The 24,387-nt window shown below is 45.5% G+C and overlaps 1 long non-coding RNA gene across 13 annotated transcripts in view; it reads right to left on the reverse strand.

The window, feature by feature from the left end:
- The window catches only part of LOC128087645 (uncharacterized), a 109,322-nt gene that overhangs the window by 76,431 nt on the left and 8,504 nt on the right, over positions 1-24,387 (reverse strand). The window contains exon 3 of one of the 13 annotated variants that reach the window (XR_008209922.1): positions 21,562-21,666. The exons of the other annotated variants lie outside the window; for them this stretch is intronic. This is a non-coding gene — a long non-coding RNA (uncharacterized LOC128087645). The remainder of the gene's footprint in view (positions 1-21,561; positions 21,667-24,387) is intronic. 13 annotated transcript variants of the gene reach the window in all.

Here is a 24,387-nt window from a genome sequence, read left to right on the forward strand (position 1 = left end):
TTTACCTTGTGGCTAAAAAGCTCACTGTTCACTTTGCAGCTGCCTCTATTTTTTGCTGGGCAAAGCACCAACACAAAAGTCTGTCCTAAGAAACCAAGCTTTTGGCACAAGGGCAGCGACAAAACGCAAACCTACAAAGAATTCCCCCCCCCCCCTCCCCGTCCCATCGTTATAATTCCTAATTTTGTGGGATGCATTGCTGGGCTGTTTATCATAACAGTGTGCAATAAAAAGGACGAGTAACTCTTGCAATTTTCTCCCTACTCCTCCCCTTGACAGGGGCCACTGATAGGGAAAGAGGCTCGGAAAAGCAGAGCGGTGAAAGGCTAAGAAACAATAGGCAACCATGGCTTTGACAATGCAGCCCTGAACCCTTCTTGCTCCCGCTGTGACACTTGCATTCAAGAGCAAGGGCGGCTGCCATCATAAGAATGGACAATGGCATGAGGAATACAAGGGAGAGGGGGGATAAAAAAAAAAAAAAAAAAAAAAAAAAAAAAGGAAATCAGATGAATTCAGAGCTAAGATGGCAGAGCTCTCACCTTTTCCGCTTTTTTCGAGTAATCTGGATGGAGACGTCCCGCAGAGAAGAGATAAAAAGGGTGTGCTGAACTGTTGGATGGTTCTGAAGACTTCTGCATTTGCAAACGCATTTTAGAACTATTTGTAGGGGTATATATGCTGCATGCCATCTCTCTGTCTCTGTCTCTCTCTCTCTCTCTGTGTCTCTCTCTCTTCTGTTTTATGTCCTGCTATCTCCATCACACACCTCTAATAGTATGAAGACTTTCTGCCCATGTAAGTAAGTGAGAGTGTGTGTTCCTTAATGTTTGAATCAAGACACACGTCTGCATGCATTTCTAATCTAAGGAGCCTATAGCAGTTACTACAACTATCAATTAGTCAGCAATAGCTTGAGATCCCCATGTGTCTGGGTGAACAAAGGTGAGAAACACATGCAAATAGTACTACAGCACCTGGGTCACGTACAGTAACTTAGCTAGCAACAAATAATTGCATCTGTTTCTGCCTTTTCGATGCTTCTTGCTCATTGTTATGTAAAGTTACAGCTTATTAATGTGAATAGTAACACAATTAGACATGGCATTGTATATTTTCATTTGAACAACACAGTAAAAGGAAATTAAGCTTAACTAGATGGAAATAAATGGTGACTTAAAGGCTTTAAACGAAAAGATTCTCTGATCTGCGGCAGAGTGCTTCCATTTTTTGATCAATTGTTCTTGAGTTAAAGATGCAAATGAAGTAGATGTATTTGGACATTTCATATATATTAGATAAGAAACTGATTATTCCGGAGGAGACAGAGAGGACGCCTGATTTCCTGAAGTTAAGTCCATAAAAAGGGTGCACTCAATCTGTTACTATCTTTTTTAATTAAGCGACTGCTACTTTTAAGAACATTTAAAGGGTGTTTTCTCCGATGTTTTAGACGTAAGCCAAACAATTAAGAAGAAAGATACGGTACCTTTGACTCTCTCCTTCTTCTTAACCTCAAAAAAAAAAAGAAAAAAAAAAAAAAAGAAAAAAAAAAGAGGATATTACCCTTAAAAACGGTCAGAGGTAAAATGGACTTAAAAAAAAGAAAATTAGGAAAAATAAGAAAAAGAAAGGAAAAAAAAAAAAAAAACCTGAATGAAAGAGCAAAGCGATAAAATAGAGACGCTCCACGATCCAGCAGCACCCTGAGTGCAGCACGAGACGAGCAGAGCGCGGCTGCTATCCGTGAGCAGGCAGCATTTCAGAGGTGGCAATGGATTCTGTGGACAACGTTATTTACACAGATTTGATAAGAGCGACAACGGCTCCAACCCGTAATTTAATTTGCAGAAATTATATCCCGCGTGGCGAAGTGCGGGGAAGTCTGAGAATTAAGCAGTGTGAGAGGGATGGTTTGGTGCTGAGCTTCTCCCCACGTACAGCGTGCGGGCAGGGCTGCAGGGATGCACTGCCTGACCCTCTGCCGGGAGCTCGCTTCCTACTCCTACCAGCTTCCTTGGGAGGCTCATTAGTGACACCAAAGGAAAAGCGTTCTTCCCAGTGTTGGGCTCTGAGAACCTGCCAAGTTTATTTAGCTTTAGAAGCGACAAAAAGAATAATAATTAAAATAATAATAATAACAATTAAAAAATCTTCCGATTAAAACAACAGAAATACCTCCTTCGGGAAATCAATGCCCAGCTCCCTCACCTAGCAGACTGCTATGCGTACAGCAGGTGCTCGCGGAGAGGCAGCGCTGCAGGAAAACAACGCAGCGTCCCTGCAGAACACGGCTCTGAAGGCTCTGCGGGCGCAGCGCTGCCTGCCATGCGGCTCCGCGTCCCAACCGCGCCGCTGGGATGTGCGGCGCTATGGAGACGGCGCGCTATGGAGACGGCGCGTCCCACGGAGCGGTGCTGAGCTCCGGGTGAGAGTCACCAAAACTACCAAATAATCGCGCCCTTCGCTGAACAATGGGACCTTAAAATGTACGTGCAGGGGTATTACATGCAGAACAGGCAGGGGGAGGGGTGGGGGGGGGGTGGCGAGAACGTTTCCCATCGAGGCGTTTTATTTTGCGGCGCTGAAAAGGCGCTTTCTCACTTTAATGCGAATTACTCATCTCTGTTCCGCTGCCTGCGAATGCACAGCGCAGGTGGAAGGGAGCGTTTCTCAGGAGTTCGGATGCAAACTCATCGCTCGATGCTTATCTGGGGGTGAAAGATAGCAAAGCGGGCCAAGAAAGGTCACGGGGTGGCTGTGTGCTCACACCGCTATGGACAGCTCTGCGCTCCTCCAGCGCCTGTCCCAGACCTCCAACCCAGCGCACCACATTCCGACACAACGCCTCTTTCTTTCAGAAAGAAATCAGTTGAACAGACAGCACAAATGGGATGTAATGTAATCAAATGCTCTCCTTCACCTGATCTGTCTGCTCTGTAACATCGTCATCCCACCAGCACCCACCACAAAGCCACGCCATCGATTCGGGTCTCCTATGTTATTTTGCTATTCTGTTCTCCAACAAGGCTCCAAGTTGAGTGGCTGCTTTGCATTCCAAACTCTCTATCAACTTTCCAAGCGACGCTGTGTGCAAAGAGAACCGATCTGCACCTCTCTGCTGTGTTTTAATTGATGCATTTCGGAATATTGCGGCCAATTCCCAGAGCACAGCGCAAATTTTTAAACCCACCAAAGACCAACAGGGATTTAACAACAGAACGGCCCAGGATCAGCCACAAAAACCAGGCTTCTAAACAGCATCTTCTTGGGTTTTCCCCAAAGAAAAAGACACCTCGCCTCATTTTCCAGGGCAAGCAGGATTTTCCCATTAAGGACAAATCGCTCTGCGAGGTAAATGACAGCAGTTGGAAAAACAAACAAGCCCTCCCCTACAAACAAATATCTCTGAATGCAATAAAAATGTTGACAACAGTTACGTGATTAAAGCAGTTGTTTTTTTTTTCATTTAGGGCCTTACCATTGGAATAATTTAAAATTAAGTGGGAAACATCAGCCCCTTGGGTTTTGCAGCAGAGATTTAATTTGTAGAAATAGTGGTGGGTTTTTTTTTTTTAACGTAGCTATTTTCAACGTTGTGAGATAAAGCTCTCTTTTTTTTTTCTAATTTTATTTTAAGAATAGACCCCATTTAGGATTTCACGTTGTAAATCTCCCTATGTCTGAATGCTGTTACAAGGTTTGACAATGAAAGAATAATTCATGTCAGACAAAAAGAGCCCTTCAATCAGCTTCATGCAGCTTTTCTCCTGCAGGGCTATGCCAAAACGAATGTGGAATCCTGAACTGAACCATCCATCACATTTCCCGAGTCTTTCAATTAATGACACTGCAATCAGATCGATGGCGTGTAATAAGAAAAGAGCTTTGCATTTCTATACCTATTAATTCGCTGAGTAACTCCAGTGCTAAAACGTGACCAGAAAGGGAAAAGAAAAGAAAATTTCATCCTCCTAGCAAGATTTTGGGGGATGTTTAAGCCATTCTGTACAAGCCTGCGTTCTACATTCCTGTCTCAGCCCAAGCCCTGAGCGCTCAAAGAAAAAATCACCTTGGGTTTCTTTTTTGGCTAACAGCAGGGCTGTCTCCTTCCCAGACAGGTATTTCTCATTCTGCTGCTGCTGAGCACGCACAGCGCTAAGGAAAAGGCTCTGTCTGACACCAAGGAGCCCATTTTCCCTATTTCCCCCCCAGCCAGCCGTGTGAGCGCCCTGTGTGAGCCAAGCCGTGCCAGCAATACAGGGCAGGACTGCAGACCCTTCTCCAGCACGATGGCAGCAATTAGAGACCAAATTTCCAACTCACAGAGCATGCTAAAGATGGAGCTACACCACACAGTGATGAACCTCCAACCAAATGAAGTGGGGCAGAGCTGGGCAGGCGGGACATGGCAGTCCAGCAGCAGCCATGGGATGGGATGGGAGACACCTCACATCGGGGAACTGCTGTAAGATTTGGGTCAATGACAGAAATGATGGAGGCTGCGCAGAGCAGAGCTGCCAAGCGCCTTTCAGTCCCCTCACAGCACATGGTATGGATGCTGTCTGGAGGATCTGAACACTACTGGAAAGAAAACTGCAATTAACCACAACATTGAGTTTATTCAAGGGATCGCACTTGGAATTGTCATTTCATTAAAAGGTAGCTTTGCAGCCATAAAATGCCCAAGTTACCAAACGTTCTCTCTTTGAATGTGATGCAGTGGCCAAAAAGCTCCTGATTCCCTTCTCCTTGGGTGACGCTGGGTCCCCAAAGGCCTTCACCAATGGGCCCCTGGGCAGGAGCTGGAAGAGCTCAGGGTGCAGCAGGTGATGGGACGCCTCTCACCCACACGACAGAGTGGGAAATGGGACAAGAACTGCCCAACAACCTTAACCCCATCCTCTGGATCAGACAGAGCTCAGATCTCCAGCGCTGATACTTATTGCGGCAGCTTTGGCTTTGCCTCAAAGGAAAGAAGCTGCAGCTGTAATAGGAGATAGAGCTGGGACAACGCCTACAGAAAGATGTTCTTTGGGGAGCAATAGGCTTTCAGTGAGGTTGTGGATTTTGGAAGTCTTCAGAAAGGGAAAAGAAATCCTTACATGAGAAAATGAGAAATGGAACAACACTGAGGCTTTTAAGGTTCACTTCACCAATCCCTTCCACCATCAAAGTGCACTTTTAAAGGATCACTTCTGGCCGTCCCTCTTGGCATCCTACACAGTCACATCTCAGCAATTTCAAATCTCAGCAGCACCTCCCAATGAGCCCTCAGTCACGGGCCTGCAGGGATGCAGTCACACCTCAGTGTGGTTGTGCACAGCCAGGGGATCTGCCAGCACCACGGCAGTAGGGCAGGAGGACACTGCCCATGAGCTGGGCAGCAAAATAACAATAAATAAATTGCAGAAGCAAAGGCTGCTCATTGAGAATAAAACGTGAGAGGTGAATGTAGGCTAAAGAAGAAAAGATCTAGGCAGAGAGATTCGTGAAACAGAAAGGCAGCTTTGGTTAGGAGGCAAGATGCTCGTGTTCAGTGTCACTATGCCTTCTCCCCACCCCATGGAGTACAAACCATCCTCCAGAGCTCAGCACATTTCAGCAAAGCGAACTGCAGAGCACACCCACTGCAATGTGCAGGAGCCCAGGCGAGCTGCAGGAGTCTGAGGATCTCTGGCTTTACACACAAACGTCTCACAGTGAATATGTGACCAGAGATTTACAGCTCTGCACAGTGTCCAGTTGCAAAGCACAGTATGTGCTCCACAGCTCCCCAGTGTCAAAACGTCTGCTGGCAGGTCAGGGAGAGAGAAGGGGTGCTGCCTCCAGCCGTTTTTCCAGCCCTGGCTGCCTTCCAGCAACACACAGCACTTCAGAAGATGCAGGCAGGCTTGCTTACATCTGCTTCCCTCCTCTGTAGCTGCAGACAGACTTATGCACTGATATTTTATTTCTCTTTTTTCTTTTTAAATGAGTTTGGACAGAGCTTTCAGTAGGTATTCACTGGATTCTTTCCCTCATCTCTCTGAAAAGAGCACTGGGAGAAACTGCTGTAAATGAATTTGATAAAGAGATGGCTTCTCTAATTGTTTGTCTTGCTCAGTGGTTGGGGCAGAGGCAGCATCTGGCCTTGTGGTAATGCATCTGTCTGCAACAGCTTTGGGGCCTCTGTTGGCTCCTATCAACAGGAAAGCCAGAAAACCTCTGCCTGCAGCACAGACAGGAAAAACGCGCCGGGATGGTCCAAGTCAGCAGCAAAGCCTTGGGAACCAGACCCTGTCTCACTGCTGCGATGAATTTTGGGCAATTTAGCTACAGGAACACAGAGCTGCAGCTAGCAGGGTCCTGGGTTCAATCCCCACTGATCATAACATTTAAATAACGTCATTATTCAATTTGCTTCCTTCTGCTGAAATAGTAACTAAACAGACACCTTCACAGGGCTCCTGGTGCTCTGGCACATGGTTAATACTACAATTAAATTTCAGCATTGAAACAATCAATTCAGCCACCATCTATGCAAAACTCCCATCTCCTCCCCGTCCTGGGATCCCACCCTTGGCCTTCTCCAAAGCCCCATCCAACCACAGCACCGCCATCACTGCCTTCCATAGAAATAAAGGCAAGTACCTGCATTTTACAAATAACTATCTGGCAGTGCAATACTATTAAAAGGTATAAATGAGTACTAAAGGAAAACTAAAGGGAAGCGCAATGAGAATAGGAATCCAACAAGCAAAGAATAAGAAAAGTATCTTCATAAGAAACCTTGACCTTCAGGCTCTGGGATTCAAACAATCCAACAGTTTGCAGACAAAAAAGACCAAGTTCCCAACTGTTCCAGTAACTGTCCACTTACGTGACCCAAGTTTGCTTTAGAGAAAAACAGGCTTTGCTCAGGATTTATCTACTCAACCAAACAGAAATTGCTATTTTAATCCAGAAAAGCAATTTCTTGAGTTCCCAGTAGAAACAACCCAGGCCTCAGCTCTTCAGTAGCAGAGCTCCATCACGTTTGACTCACAATGCCCAGGTTAGGTCTGACTGCCCCATCCAAAGCTGCACCTGACAGACATCTTTCAGCATCCTTAAGCTTCACTGAGGACAGAAGATGATAACCCTCACAGGTTCAATTCAAGACCAGCTGTCAAGCAATCAACAACCAATAGCTGTGTTGTCAAGACAGGGGATTTCCAAAGGAGGTAAGGACGTCTACTGGGACAATTCTGCATTTTCTACACACCTAAATGAGCCAGAGAAGCACAGGGACCTTTAGAAAGGGTGGTAGTTGCTGCTGGAATGGAAAAAGATTGAGGAGCACAGGGTTAGGAGCCATACAGATCCCTGCAGGGTGGGGTGGGGGGTGACCCCAGTTTCACATTCCTCATGATGCTGCAGAATAAAAAGGAGCACTTCAGTTTTGTTCTGGGCTCTCTCCCCCATCTGATCTCATCCTCAGATAAAACAATGGAATCACATATACAAATATTGGCACTCAGCATTCAGCCTTGTTTTTCACTGCAAGCCCAAAGCACGCGGCAGTGAAACTGCAAGTTCTTCTGAGCATGTCTAATCAGCTCTGCCTGCCAGATTTTCAATCTCTGGTGACCAGCTCTGTTCCCAATTTATACAAAAATGCAGCTTCTAGTAGTATGCGTGGTGTTCTGAGGACAAGCCCCAGTCCTGGGGCCCATGTGAAACAGGAGAAGAACACACACAGAGGGAGCCGGCCCAGAAAGGAGCTCATCATCAGCCTCCTGATCTCCCTGCTGGGATCTCTGCTCATAGCACGGGGCTTGGCAAGGACAGCTTCTCCGACCGATGAACTTTTCTGCTGCTCATCCTGGAGGCACAGCGCTGGGACGCCGTACAGGAGGAGAAGGCAGAGCCACAGCACAGCTCCAGGCTGCTGCCAGTGGAATTTGGAGGCTGCTCCATGGAGGAGAGTGAGAAGAGTCACCCCACACACCCAGGTCGGAAGCATCGTCACCCAGACCTGAGCAAACACCAGGGGTGTTCTGTTCCCTTAGTTGTTTAATTAACGTTAATACTTCACTAGTGCCAATTTGCTCTTAAAGAACAATGAGACCTCTTTTTTGTTGCTGGTATTCTTTGCTTCCTTTTCCCAACTAAACAAATGACAACATTATGCATTATGCTGAAACTACTAATACAAGCTTTGACATCAGGAATCAGTTCTGCAGTCACCTTCAGTAAAGAACTGAAAGAGCAGCGCCTCCAGCAGACAGATGACTTCTTAAAGCAGCCAGCATCATTCCCAAATTGAACGTGCCTTCTCCTCTCCACTGGCTATACAGGGAGCCTAATGGACCAGCATCACCTTGAACTACAAATAGACCTTTAACAACAAGGTGAATCTTCTCCAAAGCACCCAGCTCTTGTGTAAGTAACACTGAGATCTCCTACAGGGACGCAGCAGCCTTCAATTGATGAAAGTCATGGAAATTCAGTGTCATTTGAAAACAACGCCTTTCACAAGCTCTCACCAGTATTTCAGCTGTTCCACGTGAGTTTCTGATGCACAAACTGGTATCTCTCGTACCTTCCTCCAACATCTCAGGAGAGGAACTTTCTGAGAAAGAGGTTATGGACAATGTTGCATAGGCTACTGAAGCAAATCCCATACTAATTTCAAGTGCCTAATAATTACCTTGTGTGTTGCCTTGATTCTCACCTTCTTATTGCACTTCTGTCCCTATTACACTTGTGCTCATGTACTCACACATATATTTTGTCTCAACAGATATGGAGATAACCTATTTACACTTCTGTGGGCTGATAAATAAGCCTTATTGACTCAAAAGCTGAGAAGTGAGATAATTTGAGGTACTATCAGATGCGTATCAGATTTATGCCAATGCTTACCGAGCCTTAACTGCAAACACAGATGTATCACTGTTCTGCAAGTCAGCTGCTGCATGCTTTAAAGGGACGTCACCTCTCCTCCGGGAGTACATTAGTCACATGTAAACAGTTGAACCTACAGGAATAAAACTTTCCTCATGGTCACAGTATGCCTGATGGAAGACTTTATTACCCTTATATTAGCCTGTAAAATTACAATTATTATCCAGCTCAAAACTAACCACTGGTGTTTCAGCTCAGCAGCAGAGTACAACAGGCTGGCCGTGTGCTGTGCATGTGATTCATATCTTCCAAGGCAGAAGGCAAGCATGATGTACTGCTTTGGCTTGCTGCAGGATTTGTGTGAGTTTAAATACCTGTATGTTAGTGTTAGAATACGTTAGAGAAACAGACTTTTGATTCCCTCTGAACTGTTCAGGGACCCAGGAGCTGGGCTCCATGATCCCTGTGGGGCTCTTCCAACTCAGGATATTCTATGATTCCCTTTGGTCTGAAATGGATTTATTCAAACTATACATTCTAATACAAATTTGATTAAACTACAATCCTGTAAGTGGTTCAGAAAAGATGACCCTACAGAACAAACACAGCGAGTCCAAACTCTCGTCGTTTACCTTAATCCTTTATAAGAAACCCAGAGGCCAACAACACCAGAGGAGGTGGATACAGTTCCACCACCCATTTCCTGGACGTTTTCTGCTATTTATGCAATCATTAAATTGGATGTTTGGCTATTGTATGATTTTCCAAGTTAAAGTCCAGGGTTTTTTTCAGCAATTTACTTTCAGAACGTGCGATGAGAAGATGAGAACGCAGAGCCTTCACTGGTTCTTGTGGTGCCACTGAACTTGCTCAGCCCTAAAAGAAATGCCAGGAGAATCCCTGCAAACCACACAGCCCGATGTAAGCAGGTGTGGATCCATGCACAGTTCTGAGCTCTCAGCCCACTTTTTTGATTGGAAGCATGGTACAATGAAGCCAACAGAACTGAAAAAGCATATACTAACCATGATCGGAGCCTTAGGTTTCTAAACCGTATTGAGGTTGCAAAAACAAATTGACATCAACATATGGAGAAAGTCTGAAGTTGCAGCAAACATTCGCATATGTGAGAAACTTTGACGTGTAAGAGACCCCATTAAATTCAAATATACAATGCACAAGATTAAAGTTATTCAGAGGCATTGGTGTTTGCAAGATCAGGCCCTGAGATTTCTCTGTGTAGTAACAGTTACTTTAGGTTTAATCTGTTATTGCATTAATATCTATAAAGAGCGTATATAAATACAAATCAGATGGCAGCTGCAGTCTTACCAAGGAAAAACAAAAAGACTGGGGGGGCAGGGAAACAAAAATTTCCACAGTGCCTTTCAAAAGCCACGTATTTTAGGATTATCATCCGGCTCAAATTGCAGCTATTTTTTTCCTCCCATACGTAATACACATATTTATAAAGATATACCAAATAATAATAGTAATAATAAAGGCAAAGAAATGAATTTCAGAAAGGAAGACAATACCGACAGGAATAAATTGCCTCAGAAAGGACAGATTGCCCCCACACAAGGAGCAAGCGATGGTCTTAAGCACGGCCATCCCCTCAGATGTCTGTGAAAAGCCTGATGTGCTCTACTTCACACTTAAGAAAATTCACTTGGGAATAATGACCTTTAATTTATTTTGGCTACAGCGATCTTCATCTGCGCTTCTGTTAATCTCACTCTGAAGATTTCAGGGCACTTTTTAGCTAGGGACTGACTCATTCTCTAGCTGCCTGGTAGTTAATCTGCTCAGTTATTTCTCCAAATAACCATCTGCTCTACCTTGTATTTGTTTCCCTCTCCGACTATCTCAGCTCTTGGTCTGCCCTGCTGGCTCATTCAGCACTCTTTAAGTTTCTCCTCTGGCCTTATGTCTGGTTGCTTATGTTTTGGACAGACAATAGAGGTGATACAGGCCATTATTCATGAGAAGCTTCAAGTGTAACGTGAGAAACATCTCATCTCCTGACCCCTGTTAGCATAAGAATTGCTGATAAAATTCTGGACTGAAAGAGAAGAATCTTCTGGGAAAAATATAGGCAAAAGTTTCACTTGAGAGATGTGTTTTGTAAGACGGGTCCAGATGAATTCTCTGCCCAAGGGCCAATCCAACCCCCAGAGCAGCTACTGGGATCTAGAGGGGCAGTGAGGGACAGACCTGTGAGATTTCCAAGAGAAGGATATCCTTTATCCTTATCCTTCAGCTCTGTGCCCTTGCATTTTATTTTACTTTATTTTTTTAATCAAAGGATCACAAAGTGACTTAAATGCTTTGTTAATTAAGGCCCATAACAGTCCTGGAGAGGACGTAAATGTAATTCTATTGATTCCTTTGGATCACCTAGGTTAAAGACCGAAAAGATCTTGGATTTTTATGTGTTACCAAATTAACAAGTTTTAACCGGTTTCAATTGATTTTAGCAGAGCTGCATCTGAAAGAAGTTGGGGTGAAAATCACACGTACTGAAAATAAAGTCTCTGCTAAGGGATCATCAGATACTAAACAGCTCATCTGATTGTGGAAAGTAACATTACAGTATGTATCTGTAATTAATAAGCAAAGGCAGGAACTGACCCACTTGGCTGTTGAAGATAGGTAGGTAGAGGGAAGGGAAGGGAAGGGAAGGGAAGGGAAGGGAAGGGAAGGGAAGGGAAGGGAAGGGAAGGGAAGGGAAGGGAAGGGAAGGGAAGGGAAGGGAAGGGAAGGGAAGGGAAGGGAAGGGAAGGGAAGGGAAGGGAAGGGAAGGGAAGGGAAGGGAAGGGAAGGGAAGGGAAGGGAAGGGAAGGGAAGGGAAGGGAAGGGAAGGGAAGGGAAGGGAAGGGAAGGGAAGGGAAGGGAAGGGAAGGGAAGGGAAGGGAAGGGAAGGGAAGGGAAGGGAAGGGAAGGGAAGGGAAGGGAAGGGAAGGGAAGGGAAGGGAAGGGAAGGGAAGGGAAGGGAAGGGAAGGGAAGGGAAGGGAAGGGAAGGGAAGGGAAGGGAAGGGAAGGGAAGGGAAGGGAAGGGAAGGGAAGGGAAGGGAAGGGAAGGGAAGGGAAGGGAAGGGAAGGGAAGGGAAGGGAAGGGAAGGGAAGGGAAGGGAAGGGAAGGGGAAGGGGAAGGGAAGGGAAAGGGAACAAAATAGCATGTCATACCTCCAAGCAGCAGAGATATTCAGCCTGTGAATGCATACCCTCACCTTCAGCCAGGGGAGCCACACAAATCAATGCTGTGATGGCTGATGTGCCAATCTGCCCTCTGGTACCAGGCAGCAGGAGCCTTGCAGAAGGTCTTTAGCTGAGTAGTTATCAACCTGAGTGCAGCCTTTCAAACCAGTTCTGCCTGCCGCTGATACTTAAAGGTTCATCAAGCATCCAGACTCAACAGGGTAAGGCCTGGCACAAATGTCAGAGATGCCAATGAATCAAAGCAACTCACACCAGATGGCCCCACTTGGCTCCACTGAAGCCCAGGTTCCCATCCAGCCCCCAAGCCATGCGTGGGACTCACAGAACAGGTGCAACTCTGTGTCTGCACTGTGTGATCCCACCCAGGCTGATACGTCCAGATTTCAGGTGAGTAGGGGCCAGAAGAAGAAGGGAATCACTACCACAAATAATCCCCTGGCCTAAATGTTGGTGCAAGTTTAAACAAAGTGATGGTTCTATAGGCATATTCTCATCCAAGAAAAGAAACTTTGGACCTGGGAGAAGCCTCCTCTTTCTCCTGCAGACACCCTGGAATATTCTGGGGACTCTTGAGGACGTAAGGCTTTCATCCAAACAAGTCTGGGAGGAACCTGGATGCCCTGCACCAGTCCTACGAACAGCTCATGGAAACACAGTGACTGTTTGCACTGACCTGCATCAAGTTAGAGGAGGAAATTTTTTAACACCCGTCAGCAATTAATGACAAGGGGGAAGATTTTGTAACGATTCTGGCAAGGAAACTGTCAAAAATAATTCATACATTTGAATGTATGCACCTCTGAAGCGCACCAAGCTCTGCCATGAATAAAACACAAGCACCACAGTTTCACTACCATACTGTACCAGTACTACAGACATCTTAAAGCATTCAGGAGGGGGAGGTGCTACTTTTGCCTTTTACAGTTGAGTGAAGTGAGATGCAGAGGTGTATAATGTGACCCAGGACATAAATCACGGCTGTGTCACACACAGACCACAATAGCTCTCAATTTCCAGCACTGCAGAGCTTACAGCTTTCGCTCCTGCACTGGATTTAGCACAAATTACACTAACACCACTGTGAAGGAAGAGCCTTAAATAAATGGCAAACAACAAACCAAATGGGCAATTAATATTCTTGGATGGATTAAAGGAAAAATCCACGTGTATATATTCAAAGTACTCCAAAACAAAATCTAAACATACTGAGAAATGTTTATAGATGTTCAAACTGCTAACAGCGTGTGAAGAGCTTATATTTCAAATACCATAGGTCAACAAAAAGGAATATGTGAATTTCCAAGCGCTCCTTGCTTGGCTGATCCATCAATATGATAACTAATACATACTTAAACTCCTCGATGCATTCCCTGAAATTAAAACAACCAGATAGCACAGAAAGAGCTTAAATAACCATTATCAATGGATTTCAGATAAAAATCAAGAAATAATTTCAGAGAGATCACTCAACACAGGCAAACAAAACAGCTTTGGGAACGGGACGGATGGGGAAGTGTGAGCTGACAACCAATTTCATGTTGCAGACAGAGGCACTTCAGCAACCCAAAGTCTCCCCAGATCAACAGCTTGACAAAGTCAATCCACGCTGCACTCCCCATTAATTGAGGGCGTGGGAAGCATCAGTAAAGCTTAACAACGTTCCACTTAACGATAGCATTCGCGATGCAGGGCAGAACATGCAGCTCCTCAACATGTCCCCAATAAGTGCCAGCCACGCTGCAGCAGGAGCTTCAATGCCCACTTTGTTGGCAGCTGCACGCTCTGAGCACAACAGCAGCACTCCTGTCCAAACTCCTTGAGTTAAGAACACTGCCTTAAGGGACACGATAGAAGAAGGCTGGAATGCTTACGTAGGTCACAAGACAGCAGCACTCTAATTCATTTCGGGCTCTACAGGATAGAACCTCACTGAATTTTCAGCAATACTGAAATGCTACATTCCTATTTACTTCAAGGGAGTAAGTCTTTGCTGTCTGTCTTTTGTCTCATTTTCAACCTAGCCCTCTCCTTGTCAACTGAATACCTTTCCGATTCTGGCCCTTAAGCCCTTTTTCTTAAATAGGACTTGGGGTCCCAAGTTATTTAGGTGCTTTTGTAAATGCTGCCCCGCTCCCAGCAATGCATGAGAAGAGTCCTAGAAGATCACAGTACAGAAAAGGAACTCAGAGAAACGAAGGGATAGAAATTACAGTCCATGATGTCACTGTACAGCACAGGTCCTTACAGAAAACATCAGACTCAACCCACCACAGAAGCAAGAAAGCGAGGAGCTGTGGGAGAGCAAACTGCTGCAAGAGAGGGCATTTCAAAACAAGGCAACTCCAAGCACGGGTCGAGGTTAGCCCTGAATGTGGCTGGAAAGGAGAAATGCTCCTCGCTGGGCGTCTCTTCCTCTTAGCACTGTGCTGGTGCTGGCTGGCCCAGCCGCCTCTCGCGCCCTCCTCTCTGCTGGGCGGAACCCTGCAGCTCTTTGATTTCCTTCCATGTTTGCAGTTATGTCGTTTCTGGCTGACCCTTCCCAAACCTCGGATGTTTTCCTCTCGGAGCTGTGGGAGCACTGGGGACGCTCATCTGGAGCTGGGCTGCTAGGAAGGTTTTGAGGGTCTTCGGCAACTCTTTGACAATTCTGGGAAGCTCAGCAAAGCTGGGAACCATTTTCCCCATAATTTCAGCCTTTATTTTGCTTTCCCCCCCACATGCTTCCAGAAGGATAACAACACATATTTTTCTGGCTGTAGAGATGTTTCTTTCTTGTATACTGGGACAGTTGCTCACAAACATCAGTTACTGGAAATGGTGTCCAAAACTGTCCCATCTCCGCTCCCTCCACACAGATCCTCTTCCAAAAAAGAGTACGAATGACTATCATTAGAGATGAAGCTTGTGGCTTGTTTTGGTGCTTTAGAAATCAGACAGACCAAACCAGCTTCAAACACAGCCTCACAGGACATGGCCAGGCCACCACGGGCATCACAGAGAGGAGCCCAAGCCACACATCTGCACTGCATCTGAATCCTTTGGGTTCCATTTAGGGCTGTTCAGACTGAGACTAAATGCTTCAATCCCATCTTCCTAGAAACACCACCCATACGAGCCTAGACCAGCCTCATGTCATGCAAGTGAACGTTAAACACTCTTTGTGAACATCACCAATGCTTACGCAGTTAAATGCAGAATCATCCAGCTTGCTCATGGAAGCCCACCAATGCAATGCCAAATGGCCTCTTTTGGGTATTGGGTTCTTTAAGAGTCTTTAAGACTCTGAAATGAGTCCTACACATCTTGGATTTTCTGAGGAGAAATATCTCCAAGAACAAAGTAAGGAAAGCAGGCTCCCAGGGCCCCTCATAAATTCTGGCACTGAAAGGCATGTGCTTCCATTGAGCACATTTCAGAACAATATTTCCTGAGGCATTCTGAATGGTATTGATTTACATGCAAAAGATTATGCTTGCAGCCATGCAAAAAGACTGGATAACAAAGGTGGACGAACAATGCGTCAAGAAACCAAGCATGGACTTTTCTTCTTCAAGTTAATTAAAAGAAGCTAGGTCTGATTCCCTTTGTTTGACACCATTAGGGCACCATTCACTGCTCGGGAGTTAATCCTGATTTACTGCATCAAATCAGAGCGATCCGCACTCCGCATCTGAGCCATTCTAAGCTGTAATCAGAGACTTCAGCACAATGCTCCTACATCTGCAACAAACTCGGATCAAATTTTACTAATCACCTATCTCTTTTCAATCCATTATGTTGACCATTAAGATAATCATATGAATTTGTAAGTCTGAGCTGGGGAGCCATGTGAGCCTCCTTAGCTGTGTTTCTATGGAAACAATTCCCCTGGCATCTTCGGTCCACATTTGGTATTCCTGCCTGTCTTATTCGCACACTCAAATCCTCATTTTCCAAACACTCATTTCACTTGGGCTATGCTTTCTTTTTCTTCCATCCATCCATTGAGCTGGATATTGCAGGGATGCTGAGATATCTGGCAGGTCGTTGTGCCAATCCTGACCCAGCAGAATCAGGATGCAGACAAAATGGCAGCACGGTCTCCACAGGCCCTCTTAGTGCTGGGCCTTTTTGGTGCAATGAAAACGAGTCTAAATCATGTTCTAGTGGTTTGGTTTCTGCTATCTCTCAGTCAAGATCACCAGTGAATTACAATGGGAAATGACATCTGCAGGAATATACATTCAGAAGCTTCCATGCTCCAGTCTCCTTCCTCTGCTCTCTGGCAGCTTCACTCCAAAGAGCAGCCACTTACAGAGGCAGCAGCTCCTGAATTCCAGGTGCAGCCAATGCACTCCGGCCCAGGGACAGAATAACTCCTCACCCAAATGGAATGAGGAGCATGAAGGCAGCCAGAAATTAACTTGATGGTTAAAATCTCATTGTATGCAATCAGTTAGACTCCATCCCTAAGAGAAGGACCACATCCCAAGCATCGGGGCTTCCACCGCCCCCCTTTCCGAGACCACAGCACCGTTACCCCAGATCAGGCATCAGCAAAGGCAACAAGAGGAGGAGTCAATGTGTTTTCTGCACCTCACCACACTGTCTTCTGAACGTACCAGGAATTAACTTGCAGTATCCAAACCACCACTTGCATTCCTAACCTCCTGGTTCTGCCTCTTTAAAAAAAAAAAAAAAGTGTATGGGCCACATTTTCAGACAGCCTAATTTGGCACAGATCCCTCAGCTCCATTGTTTTCACTGGAACTGTACTAAGTTGCACCAGATGAAGATATTGCTCTAAAGAAGCTTTTTTGCTTTAAAACAAACACGCAAACAAAAACAGGTTCAGACAAGACCGGGGATTCTCAAGCTGCATTCCTGCCTCCAGAAACTTCCAATGACTTGCAGTAGTCTTTGCTTAACCAAGCCACAAATTTGTAATGCCTTTAATCTTCCCATGTAAGTCAGTTCCTCTGCTCCCTTAATCGTTTTTGTTGCTCTTCTCTGAATTCCATCCAATTTAGCACACAGTACAGGCTACATTACATCTGAAAGGCCAGAAGTATGGCGTACAGAAGCTCATTTTCAAATTCTACGACCTCAATTCTTGGGAGGATTTCAGAGACCAGACACCGGGCTATAATTGAAGAATGTGTGCCCGTATAGCTGGGTAATTTAAATGCATTTTCTGTGAATAAATCTACTCGGTACTTTCTTGATCTGTGCAATCTTCTGCCATAGGGGCCTAACATAAAAATACTTCAAAGGCTCTAACAAATTCCCTCAAGATGTGATCTTCAGCATTTCAAAAGCTGAAAGACGTAGACAAGGCTTAAAGTGATCATGATATATTTTCAAGGTAACACTTTTCAGCAACTCCCGTTCACCCGTTTCTTGAAAGCAAAATTATATCACCTCTCCCTGTATGCATCTTTTTAACTTATTGTCTGCCTTACCAGCAACGCAAAGGTGTGGATTTGGCTTTAGGTTAGGGTTTACAATAGCTCGTTATCTTTAAATGAGGCACAGCAATGCTTCCTTCCCTCCCCTACACCTCCTGGACAGCCCTGCATGGAAACGCTGCAGCACCACAGAAGTTTTGCTTTGGATTCAAGTTTCAGCCATGATCTCTCTCCCCATGCAGGGCTGAAACCAGACCCGGCGCAGCCACACTTCCAGATTACTTGTGCATTACACCTCCGTCCCATCTCTGATACTAATCACACAGTTTGAAAGTTTGAGCCAAATGTATTTTGAATCCGATGCTCTTGGCTGAATTCAAGACTCCTCGCGTCCTCCAAGCAGCTTTATAACAAACCTCCTAGACAGCGGCATATTTAATGAGAATGCAGATGATCAATTGCAGCCCGCCCTGCACGGTTAACTCAATCAACAAACTACTAATGACTCCAGCATGCTACAGTTTTGGGTTTTTTTTTGGCTAATGAAAACCGCATTGACCAGATTTTTCCCATTCTCCCAGGATCAAACGCCAATATGGAACCAGTTCTGCTACAACTGTAACATCAGCCTGCCAGCCAAACACTGACCAGCAATAGCAGGACACAACGCTGCCAGCTGCAGGGAGCAAAAGCTCTCCCAGACTGCAGGGCAGCCCTTCCCAGGTAGGTGTCTGTCTGCTGAAACCAAACCCAAAGGAGCACAAAGCAGTGCGAGCGCAGAGCTGCCACCTCGGCACACCGCGTTCCAAGACAGAAAAGCCTTTTGTTCGCAGCAGCAGGCTGCACCGCCCGGCCCTGCACTCCTCCTCCTCCTCCTCTCTGCCTTCTGCTGCCATTGTGCTGCAGGATAATTTGTAGCAGGTGAGAGCAAAATATGCCCTGCTTCCTCTTTCTTTCCCTTCTGCGCTGCCTGTTGCTGCAATTTCCTCTCACCTCCATTTCTTCTCCTTCCCTCTCTCTTCAAATAGAAGGCAATCAGCCACCCTGTGCATGGAAATGTAACGGCTGACCATGCTCTAAAAGCTGTATTTATTGCAGTCAGAGATGGGAAACAGTTCATCTTGCCCATTATCTTCCTGTTAAATAAACATTTGTGCCCGTGGAAATCAATGGAAAGAATTCCAGTGACTTCAAGTCATCTTTGGATCAGGGCTTTGTTTCCTTACAAAATAACCTCCCATTTTCAATACTGTCTCATTCCTAACGTGACCAATCTCTGAAATAGACTTTCCATGCCGTACCTTGGAGAAAATGCTGTGGCCTCACAATTTCTCTCCATCAGGAGGAAACCTTGCCTCCATTTCTTGACTCTACCACCACTTAGCTGAGTGCCTTAAGAGATGCCCCTTACCTTTTCCAGTCCTTCGCTTTCCTAACAAGAATCACATGGAATGCTTCCTCCTCCAGCAGGCAGAAACACTACTGAAGAAAACCAACCAACCAGGCATTGTTTTGCTTTCGACCAGCTTCATGCTGGGCCACCACACACTGCCATGCTGTCCTTCCCAGCCAAAACTAAACAGAAGGTAAAAACTCACTGGGAAATAGAAGTATTAATTAGGACTTGTGAACCAACTGGAAACGGTCAGTTCCCCTAAGCTGCTTCTCAGACTAAGCTAAGGCACTAGAGTCATCTTGAACAGAAAGCAGAGAAACTGTGCACAGCTCATCAACACGGACTGTGCTCCTTCTTCTTTAAGATGTGCTCCTACACAGCTCTCTTCACTTTAAAAGGCTTAAATATTAAATATTGTTCTGCCAAGACGTAGTGGGGGTCCATGCTTGACTTCATTCCTCTCTTAACAATGTCCTCAGGCCAGCCGCCAGGAATTCAGACACTTAATGACTTCCCTGGGCTAAGAGCTCTCCATCTCAGGCATGCTCTCCTCTTATCTACAGTGGGAAATGTTCCCATGAGTTTCATGGTGTGCTCTGACCACAGAACTCCTTGCTTCACTGACTTTCTCATGGGTTACTCTCCAGGCTCTTCCTGGCTTCACCTGCAGTCCGGGTGCACTGCTGTTCTGGCAGCTCCTCAGTTCCTCCTGACAGCCTCAGCTTTCATCCTACAGCATCTCAGCCCCCAGGCCTCTCCTCCACCTTCACTTCCACGTCTTGTTGGGTGCCACCAACCTCCCCCTTGAAAAAGCTGCTCCGCCCAGACTTAGGATTCTGTTCCAGTGACCGCTTCTGATAACGGATCTCTTACTCAGTTTTGTATTTTCAATGCTGAAGGACCTCATTTCAATGTCATATTTCTAATGGCATGTCGCCTCCAGCTCATACTCAGCTTGCAGCAAACCCAGTCAATTGTGAGTAGAACCAAAGGAAACTGCTCACACAGAATGGATTCTAGAGGGATGGATTCTGAGCTGGATTCTGAATGGATTCTGAGGCAACCAGGAGAAAACCAAGGACTTCTATGCCTGTTGGCCTTTTTTTTTCTTCCTTCAAACAATGGAGAGAAGTAACTAGAAAGTTATCTGGACAAAACAATGGAACTAACAACCAACTATGTCCTTTGTCTTATGAGTATCTGTCAGCTTCAGGTGTGCCACCACAATTGAATGGAGAGGTTTAAAGGCAGACTATTCACTGGAGAACAAACATTCCAGAGACTTCAATAAACTGGCTGGTGCCCAGCTTCCCTTCCAGCACCACTGAATGAAAAGTGGCTGCTATTTGGTTTGCACAAAAGCAACGATAAGAAGTCTTGAAGAGGAACAAGCAGCAGTCTGCACAGCTGATGATGATTGGACACCCTCACAAGATGGCATGAAGGGTAAGCAGGGACACAGCACAATCAGGATAGCATGAAAAGATGTGATTGTGCATGAAAAGCATAAATCTGAAAACACCAGAGACAGCTTCTATTTTACAGCATCACTAACAGTCAACCAGCTAACCGCACCACAATAAACACATTCATAGAAGAAAGAGCTGGGAGGGTGTCTCAATAATTCCATGTTATGCTTATACAGTAGGTATTACTGAGTTGCCATATGCAGTTCTGAATTAAAAGCCAAATCATTATCTTCCCTGATACTGCTCACATTTGCATTAAACACTAACTTGCTAAGTAGGAGTTACAATCCTCACCATTAATCATCTGTTTTGCATTAAGTGATATGTCGCCTTTATCTCCCTAGAGCCTTTTCCTCAGGATGACCTCCTTCTCAAGTTCCTCTTCTAAAACCATTATTTACGATGGCTAGGGCAGAAGTAAAGGAGACGAGCAAAAACTCTGCTGCACAACATCCCTATTTTGTTGGTACCTGCGATGACGATCAACGATCAGGTCTCATGGCTCTAAAGTAGCATGCAGGGTCCTCAGGCACTTGGAAGACTCTGACTTCATGTCCACGTCACGTTATCTTGGTTGAAATAACTTCCTTTTGCAGGAGATCCCATTACTTCATTGTATCTCTGTGCTAGCCTTATTCAGATCCTCAAGAACACCAAACAGAGCTACTCAAATGAGCTGCTCTTGCTGCTATGCCCGCAAGTGGTTTCATCTGCATTAAAACACAACTGTCTATCCTTCCATACCCCATTTCTTTGCCAGTGACACAGAGACTGCTGCAAAGCAGCTTGATGCTTCTGCTGCCCAGCCCCACTGCCAGATATTTTGTAAGGAAACAACACTTTCCAGTGCTCCGTTCCTGACATCTTTGAGAAGCGTGTGCTTCAAGTCCTGCCCTCCACGTGTGATATGGCTGGCTTTCCCCCCTGCAGGCTGTGCTGTCTCTGCATAGGTTTTGTTCACTTTAAGTGGATGAGGAATAGGCATTTGTGTCCATAAGATCTCTGACAAATGCCATCGTCCTCTTTGTCTTGCAGGAGGTTTCTGCTACCACATCCCTACCACACTTCTATTCACTCATCAGTTCGTTTGAGAATTTACTGCTCCCTGGCACATCAGCGGAAGCTCGTGGCTACTTGTGGGTTTCAGAAAGGAAGGCTGCATTTCAGATGACACACAGTAAAACAGTTGGACCATGTGTAAAAATAAGATTATACCTCGCAGGCTATGGTTCCAAGCAGTCCAGTTTAGCCACAGATAAGGCAGACTGAGGAGGTTTAGGATGCAGATTGAGCAGTTTTTCTTCAAAGCCATGCCAGCTGCTGAAGGTGCAAAAGACAGACTTTTAGGATAAGCTTTATGGTGCAATTTGTTTCCATCAAACTCTGCTTATGATGACTTAGCTGAGTGGATCCAGAATCTGTTACAGTAAAACAGGTCAAAGAGGATGAGGAAAGAGATATTCCCATTCTTCAAAGGAAGCAAAACAATTTTTCATCTTTTCTGACTGGATATCGTTAAAGAAGATTACAGCTGGTATGATTACTTTCAGCAGCCTGGTGGTTGACCTATAATTCTGTAAAAAATATAAGTAACCCTTCATATATTGACTGTCAAGACTTCTCCCTCACTCTTTGTTCCTTTCTGTCTACATTATTTGGAAAAATTTGTTGCATTATGGATCTTCACACGAAGACTCCTTGTGCTCATTTCACGAGCGGGCAGAACAGACTGAAGCAAGCTGAGCACAGCTAGTTCCAAACTACGCCTGGTCATCTCACCTACCCATGAGAGAGTGCCTGCAAAACAAACAGGGTAAGGAGAGGGGCAGGTGGGAGGGACAGCCTCTCTTCCTTCTGTCCCAACAGCTTTAAGACCACTTCAGTGGCCTCTTCACTGTAAGATGCTGAACAGTGGCCACCCTGCAGGACTGCAGCACCGCTTCCAAAAAGGAATCCACACAGTAGGAACATCAATGTGGAGGCAACAAATCAATCTGGCTGATCTGTCCTGTGACAACAGGCAGCGCCTCGACCGCAACGCGATGCGCAGCAGCACCACATTACAGAGCTGTCTTCTTCACACATGGACTTTGAAGCAAAGGAAAACATTTGTGCAGAAGCCTAACCTAGTGTGAACGTGTTGACAAAGCTCAGAGGAAACAGCCATCCCACCCAGAGACTCTGCTCTCCCACTGCAACAACGAGGGACAAAACCAATGAAGGCTGAAAGCTGTTCCCAAATGCTGCTGCTTTGTGTTACTGTAGGAGCTTTCACAGAAGTACCTCAGCAAGGACAGAAAGGTAAATTAACTGTTCTGTGTCTGTGAGTTAAGTCAGAGCACACAGAGGGCAAAATTAGCATGCGGCACCTGAAGCAGCCTCTTGTTTAATGAGCCCTTAACTGTGGATTGCTGGGAGATAGGAGGGTACACAGCCCTGCTTTATCCGTGTCCCCACAACCAGAGGTGCAGTGGGATGAGGGGTTGCCATCACCCCCACACTAAGGGCCAGCAGCTCATTGCATCCCAACGTGCTGAGAGCTCCCAGCAGAGCCCAGGCAGAGGGATCCCTGCTGATGGGGGAAGCACAGGTTTTGAACTTCCCCTGCTTTCCTCACAAAGCCTTTATTCACATGCAGCAGCCTCAGCTTGGCCAGCTCAGCAGAGCTGAAGGAGCTCGCGGCCACACAGCAGGCGCACGGATTGCCTCGTGATCCTTGGGGGCACGTTGGTGATGGCCAAGATCTTGGCACACGATGGAAAAGGAAAGTTAATGCAGCAAAGCACAGAGCAGGCCCGACGTATCTCCACGCTTGCCACTTCAAGTTTAACTTTCTCTGTTTACTTTTTAATTTAATGTATTCTTTTGATCTCTCTTTCTCTCCTTTCTCTTGTCTCCCTGAGTTTGCTGACACAGTAGAAGCATGACAAGCTCAGACAAGCTAACCTACTTTTTCTTTCTCTCTTGTACATGTTAATGCTCCCACTCTTCTACCTAGCATATGAAAGCACGTTGCAAGTATCATTATAATGATACTTCCAATCCCCTGTGAAGTAATTCCCCCAGCTGACAGGTGAAGAAACTGAGATGCACAGCTCTTAAATTACTTGCCCCTCCAGCTTACAGAGCAAGCCAGCAACACAAGTGGAAATGAAACCCAACAGACTTCTGTTTTTCCTGGGTCCCAATCTATATAAAATAATTATACTTCCACCCATCACAGGTCTGTCAAATGCCTCCGTTTCCAAATACAGTAGTAATAGGAAAACTTTAGATATCCATTACAGACCTAACACATCTCTGTAATTTAATTGCATCACGTCCTCTGTGCCTTCAGTCTGCACTGCAGTCTGTTAGCTCAGCAACGGGCCCACAGCACTGCAGAAAAACTGAAGCTGGAGGTACGTGCAAACAGGAAGGGGCTGTAATGTATTCACTTTCTGTAGCCCAGTCCCTGCATGCTGTGAGGAGCAAAGCTTCTGTGCACAGTAAGCCGTGTCATGCACTCCATTTCTTCCTTTCAGCTCACCTTCCAGAGCCTCAGGACTCAGCTCTGTGTGTGAGTGCTCACGTTTTGGGGTCACAGCTGGATGTGGGCAAGTTCAGACCCACACCTAACTGAATTTCATCCTAACCATGGATCTCTCCCAGCCAGGCTGCTTTCCCTCTATGCACAGAGTAATGCAGTGCTAAGCCATGAGCTCGATTTTGCAGAGATTAGATTTTCAGTTATAACACTGACTAGAATTCAATATCCATCGCTCCCTCCAGGGTACCAAAGAATCTTCAGCATTTGCAAAGCTGAACTTTCTAAAGCAAGTGTACCTTTAAAATTAGTCCGACACGACTCAAATTCAGATATTGACACCTTTGGGGTTAATATTCTCAAAGACATTCCATGCAACAAACCACACACTTTTTTCTTTCTTGAAAGCTGAAATCAGCTCAGACATAAACGCAAACTACTGCAACAAACCAACGATAAAATCAAAAGCAAACTTCAGCCAAGCCACGAATCAAGCTGAAATGAAAAGAAATCAC

This window comes from Tympanuchus pallidicinctus, unplaced genomic scaffold (genome assembly GCF_026119805.1).
Source record: "Tympanuchus pallidicinctus isolate F22 unplaced genomic scaffold, pur_lepc_1.0 scaffold30, whole genome shotgun sequence".
Classification (NCBI taxonomy): domain Eukaryota; kingdom Metazoa; phylum Chordata; class Aves; order Galliformes; family Phasianidae; genus Tympanuchus; species Tympanuchus pallidicinctus.